Genomic DNA, 6662 nt, shown 5'->3' with positions numbered 1-6662 from the left:
GCACTGTCACGCTCTCATTTGTGAACTAAATTGGTTGAAATTTTGGTCAAGTAATCTTCGACAAAGCCCGGACTTTGGGATTATGTTTCAGCTTGGAGGCTTGAAAATGTATAATGAGTTTGCTCATTAAAGTTGTCATTAAAATCAAATTTCGCAAACAAATTAAACATTGATTGCATCGTATTCTTCGTCAAATTCTGAATCTAAAAATATATACATGTGTTATGTTTACTCTTAAAATGTGATCACAATTAACGTAAGTAGATTAATTAGCACTACGATAAAAAAAATTAAGAAATCGATCCAAAATGATTTCATCGTATTCTTTATCATTTCCTGATTCCAAAATCATATAGGTATGATATGTTGTATTCAAAACATGCTCAGAAAGTTAACAAGAATACAGAAAAGCGCGCTTCCATGCTTAGCGCAATACGCTACCGCACTAATCTGGCTAGTCAATTTCACTGCATTTTGCACGTGAGAAGTGAGCGACTTTTTGCTCGAGGGGATTGACGAAGCTGTATTGTCTTGGTGAACAAATGCAGTGCGTTCTGTTTCATTCCGTGAGTTAAACAGCTTGACTAAATGTAGTGATTTCGCCTTACGCGACTTGTTTACTTTGCAAAGAGATGTTAACAAATCTAATAAGACAGTCTCTGCTGACTTTCAATTGTTTCTTTCACAACTTTGAATGTGTATATGTATGTATGCTATTACAGAAGGTCTACTAACATATGAAGCCAGTGTCGGTCAGCGAGGAAGACCGGTCAACAATGGGGGATTTCACAACCAAGGGTATAACGATCCGATCAGCTTTGTTCCCATGACCAATACCCAGCCTGCTCCAACTCGACCTATCGTGGTACGTTCCTCCTGAGCCTCGCTCAACACAGTCAGTATGCGTTCATTTGATTGATTTTTTTAGATCAAAAAGGCGAGAGTTATAGACGAAAAGAATCAGATATGTGGTTTGATTGGGCATGTGTAGAAGTACATTAAAGGCACACGTACTCCTTCTCCTGAAAACAGTTCTAAAAGTCTCAGATCTGGCCAGGCTTCTACATGGGATAGGAGCATCTTCTCACTTGGTCACATACCAAAACTGAACAGCCTGGGTGCTATATGTGCACACTGAGAAATGTTTTGATGAATTAATCTTGAAAAAGCGAGTATTCATAACAAAACTCAAACTCGCCACAGCAATTGAGTAGTCAGGATATTGATTTATGATATGTGGCCAAGTAGAGATATGGCTTTATTCCATGTAAATGGCTGACCAGATCTGAGATGGTGAGCCGAAAAAAAGATGGAATGTTCCTTTGATAATTTATCACACCTGTCCTATATCAAGCCACATATCTTAGTCCTTTTGTCTACGACTCTCGCCAGTGTGATATCAAAAAGTCAACTAATCGCCAATCTAAGTTCTGTATTTTTTCTTGCGACTGTCTCATTGTTACTTGCATGGCCCTCCACCACAAAGACCACTGCAGGTTGATGTAGTTGTTCATTGTTCGTTTTCTTTATAATTACCGTTCTGGATTTTGTATCTGTCGTGTTAGAATAATTTTGCTGTTATTGAATGTGATCGATTTCAATGCGTCTATCAAATAATCCTGGTCAACAAAGAGGTTGAGTTTAAGCTTCATTCAATAAAATAAGCACGTCCCCGGAACTTTGTGGTAGTATCAGTGAATCAGAAGTGTTAGAAACAACAACTTAGCGCAAAAAGAACCAGGACAGTTTGCATTTTTCCGTGTTGATGCACGATAGAATACAAGAACATAAATGTTGAACAAAGAAGCCCACATGTTTGTTAGAAACTTGCCAAAATTGACTACTTGCTTCATATTGATATTAAGTCAATAGCTTCTAGTTTTCTGGGGAAGGGAAATAATCCATCTACATTTTTTGTGGTTCAAAACAGATGGCACGGTCGGGAGAGATGCCACCGCAGACCCATCTCAGCCTCATCTGTTCGACTCTGAACGCCATCTGCTGCTTCCTGTGGTATGGTCTCATGGCCATTGGAATTTCCTGGCAGGTAAGCCTCCCCCCCCCCCCCGCCTCCCCCCCCAAAAAAAAGAAAAGAAAAAAAGAAGATGATCTTGTATCCGATTATCGGACGGACCTGATATTTTTCTTTCCGACAATACAACTTTTTTTTTTTACCATTCAAACATTATTTGTTTTAAACATTCGATTCTGCAGACAGTGCAAGGCAGTTCATTATGCTTGATTATATCCACCATCCAGGAAATACAGTTCGCGCGATTTTCGGCCAATAAGAATCCTCATACGCCTGCGTAAATGAAAACAAGTCGCGTAAGGCGAAAATACAACATTTAGTCAAGCTCAGTCGAACTCACAGAATGAAACTGAACGCACTGCATTTTTTCACAATGACCGTAGTCTGCCGCTTGTGCAAAACGGAGTGAAACTGACGAGCCTGTTCAGCGCTGTATTGGTTTCGCTGTGCTACATAGCACGCTTTTCTGTACCTCTCTTCGTTTTAACTTTCTGAGCGTGTTTTTAATCCATGTATGTATGTATGTATGTATGTATGTATGTATGTATGTATGTATGTATGTATGTATGTATGTATGTATGTATGTATGTATGTATGTATGTATGTATGTATGTATGTATGTATGTATGTATGTATGTATGTATGTATGTATGTATGTATGTATGTATGTATGTATGTATGTATGTATGTATGTATGTATGTATGTATGTATGTATGTATGTATGTATGTATGTATGTATGTATGTATGTATGTATGTATGTATGTATGTATGTATGTATGTATGTATGTATGTATGTATGTATGTATGTATGTATGTATGTATGTATGTATGTATGTATGTATGTATGTATGTATGTATGTATGTATGTATGTATGTATGTATGTATGTATGTATGTATGTATGTATGTATGTATGTATGTATGTATGTATGTATGTATGTATGTATGTATGTATGTATGTATGTATGTATGTATGTATGTATGTATGTATGTATGTATGTATGTATGTATGTATGTATGTATGTATGTATGTATGTATGTATGTATGTATGTATGTATGTATGTATGTATGTATGTATGTATGTATGTATGTATGTATGTATGTATGTATGTATGTATGTATGTATGTATGTATGTATGTATGTATGTATGTATGTATGTATGTATGTATGTATGTATGTATGTACGTACGTACGTACGTACGTACATACGTACGTACGTACGTACGTACGTACGTACGTATGTACGTATGTACGTATGTACGTATGTACGTATGTACGTATGTACGTACGTACGTATGTACGTATGTATGTACGTACGTATGTATGTATGTATGTACGTACGTATGTATGTATGTATGTATGTATGTATGTATGTACGTACGTACGTACGTACATGTATGTATGTATGTATGTATGTGGGGTCCTGATTTGGCCTATATGGTCCGCTGGACCCAAAAAGCAACAGCTAACTAACTAACTATGCATGTATATATGTATGTATGCTCTTGTCAGCAGCTGCGTCTGATTATGAAAACCCGTTGATCTTCATTGGTTTTTATCTTTATCATTAATGTATTCTCCAATGGTACCAACGAAACGGGTATTTCTGCGTGGATGTTGATGTGGGTGTTTGTTTATAAGTATCCGTATGTCTGTCTTGATCGTTCACACTCTAGCGTGTATGCATAATTATGTCTGTCTGTCAACCGGTCTTGTCTGTCTGTCGTTATGTTCTTCTATTTCTGATTGTCAAGGAATGTTGATGTGAGCTGACTTTTGTGGTCCGGTGTTTGCTTTTCCGTGCACGGTGCTTCTTCATTCACACACTCATTCATACATTTTTACACACACAGTCACACACACACATACTAATGCATTCGGGATGGTGACAACACGCACTCGAACAACACACACGGCACACAACGAAAGAACATTTCAAACATTTCACTATTGACTCAAATCACAACATAATCATCATACAAATACCTGTATGTTATAACAAAATACCTCTCGTCATACAGAACACACCGTTGGCCCTACACTAACGCACTTACTTCTGAATCCTCCGAATGTCCTCAACACAGTAGGGAATCACATCACTGAAGTCCTTTAAGTTTTACACACACCGAGTCCGAACCGGCGAAGCACACTGCTTTACTGTCTTCCGACATGCACAGAATTATAGAAGAATAATGTCCGCTTCCATGTACCTCTTGCCGCATGCACTAAAATAAAACCTAATCACTCTAACTAATACAAACAAAACGTTCATCCCACACCGCAACAAACACATCCGCTCGCATCAGTCATTCCATCGCTCACTGACGTATCACGCTTGCACGGTCAACCTCTCGACCACCGCATTTACACAAAGGGGTGACAACATAGATCCCTCGCACAGCACAGGCGTCCGTCTCTAAAACAAAGCAGTGATTATACCTGTGCAAATTAGGTTGTTCGGCTCTTCCAAGAGACCGTTTCAACAATGATTTATAGACTACTCGAAAATAATACTGATTCCACAATAGCTCATAGGTACCGTACTCGTACCAAAACCACTATCAAATTTTCCATTGAGACTGTTCTTGTTGATTCATTATATTGTGTGTTGGTCATTCATGTGTACAACAAGCACATGGTAACTACTTGTAGATGATATCCCTGTGTGTGTACCTACATGTTCGGAAGACAATTCTGTCAATTCTTAGGTCCACCTCCATAGGGTACATTTATCTCCCCTGTGTTGTTCACACTCTACACTAACGACTGCAGTGGCACTGACTCCACCCTTCTTATCAAATATTCAGATGATACAGCGCTAGAAGATCTCTTCAATAGTGACGCAACTTACTTTGCAGAAGTAGAACGTTTCAACGCCTGGTGTAAAGACAACTTTTTAGACCTAAATGTGACAAAAACCAAAGAACTTCTGATAGACTTTAGAAGAAACCCTGCCCCTGTCCCTGACCTGATGATTGATGGTGTGACTGTTGAGCGTGTGACTGAATATAAGTATCTTGGCACAGTTATCGATGATAAGCTGTCCTTCAATGCAAACACCACCCTCATACACACAAAAATGTCAGTCACGCATCTACTGCCTTCAGAAACTTAGGAAGTTGAATGTGAACTCTTCTATCCTTCAAACTTTCTACCGCTCTTTCATCGAGTCTGTCATCACTTTTGGTTTTGTGTCCTGGTATGGAGGTCTGAGTGTGAAGAACAGGAATGTCTTAGTGCGAATGGTGAATGTCAGTAGCAAGGTGATTGGCAGGCAGCAAGCAAGTGTGGAGTCCCTGTATGAAAAGCGTGTGGTGAGAAAGAGTAGGCGGATAGCTTCAGATAGGTCCCATGTCCTAGCCCACCTCTATGAACTCCTTCCCTCTGGCCGTAGACTTCGCACGCACAAAGCTAGGACACTCAGGCTGCAAAACAGCTTCATCCCCAAATCCATCACCCTTAGCAACATGTAAACACATCCACATACCCGACTCAGCCCCTCTTCTCGCAGTGCAATCAGTAGTAGTGTACATGTATGTATTGGTTTTATGTACAACCGTATATTTCCTGCGATATATTGTATGTTATGATATTTTGCAATGATGTTTAGCCATAGTTCGTTATACGCGTAGGTGTGCGAGAATATGTAAGCGCAGTGCTTTAAAGATGTCCATGTTATATAGTGCTATATGTTTTATGTAAAATCAATGTCTTGTTTGTATTATTGTTATGTACCACCCCTGAATTTCTCTATGAGATAATAAAGTATTCTTATTCTTATTCTTATTCATATCTTCCTCTTTTCCTCTGCAGTGAAGCCATATCTGTCGTGCCATCCAAGCCAGCGAGATTATTCATTTGGCAAGGAAAGACGGAACGCACCCCAGTTAGAGTTTTGTTTTGGTGATGGTTTATCCTTGATGATAGGTGCTCTATGATTCATGTAATAAAATAGCAGTTTTTAATGTTAAACAGACATTTTGTGAGAGCTTACAAGCTTGTTCGTTTTCGTTGCTTTTTTTCCTTTTCTTTCATTGATTGATTGATTTTCTTTATACTTTTTGAATTTACTTGTAATGTTTATCGTTTGTTATTTTGAATTTATGTTTTATTTGTGTACATTTCTGTCTACTTATCTATCTATTGATTTATTTCTTAATACATTTGCTGGTGAAGCTTATACGTGCTATATAGAGCGTCCCAGGTATACCGACACTTTTTTTTAAAAGAAAAACCTGTGGAAAGCAAAATATTTAAAACAAATTCTCAAAAGTCAGTAGCTCGATCATAACACGAAGTTGGCTTTTAAGATTGCTGGTAGGTCTTTTTAAACTATTAGTTACAATCATGATAACTGCCTATCTTAACTTAGTCATAGTCCTACCTCTTATTAATTTAAGCTAAAATTCCCGACAAACCTGAATTGTTTCATTTGTGAAATTTGCTTCAGATGTAATATTCCAGAGAAGTTGCAACTGTTTTTAAATAAAAAAATAATGCCAAGTTTACGAGTGAAGTTTGTTGTGAATTTGTTTGGCAATGAGGAAGTGATTTGTATTGCTTAAACTGGCTACCTGTGCATGCCCTGTAATATTACATACACACACACACATACATACACACACAC

General features: G+C 38.0%; 1 long non-coding RNA gene across 1 annotated transcript; it reads left to right on the top strand.

Moving 5' to 3' along the window:
- The first annotated feature begins 739 nt into the window (after positions 1-739).
- On the top strand, positions 740-6505 carry LOC138972225 (uncharacterized). The gene is made up of 3 exons (XR_011457502.1): positions 740-865; positions 1931-2047; positions 5849-6505. It is a non-coding gene; the product is annotated as an uncharacterized lncRNA (long non-coding RNA).
- The last annotated feature ends 157 nt before the right edge of the window (positions 6506-6662 follow it).

Source organism: Littorina saxatilis, linkage group LG8, assembly GCF_037325665.1.
Source record: "Littorina saxatilis isolate snail1 linkage group LG8, US_GU_Lsax_2.0, whole genome shotgun sequence".
Classification (NCBI taxonomy): Eukaryota; Metazoa; Mollusca; class Gastropoda; order Littorinimorpha; family Littorinidae; genus Littorina; species Littorina saxatilis.
The sequence above is the reverse complement of the archived record's forward strand: the minus strand, read 5'-3'. Positions and strand labels throughout refer to the sequence as shown.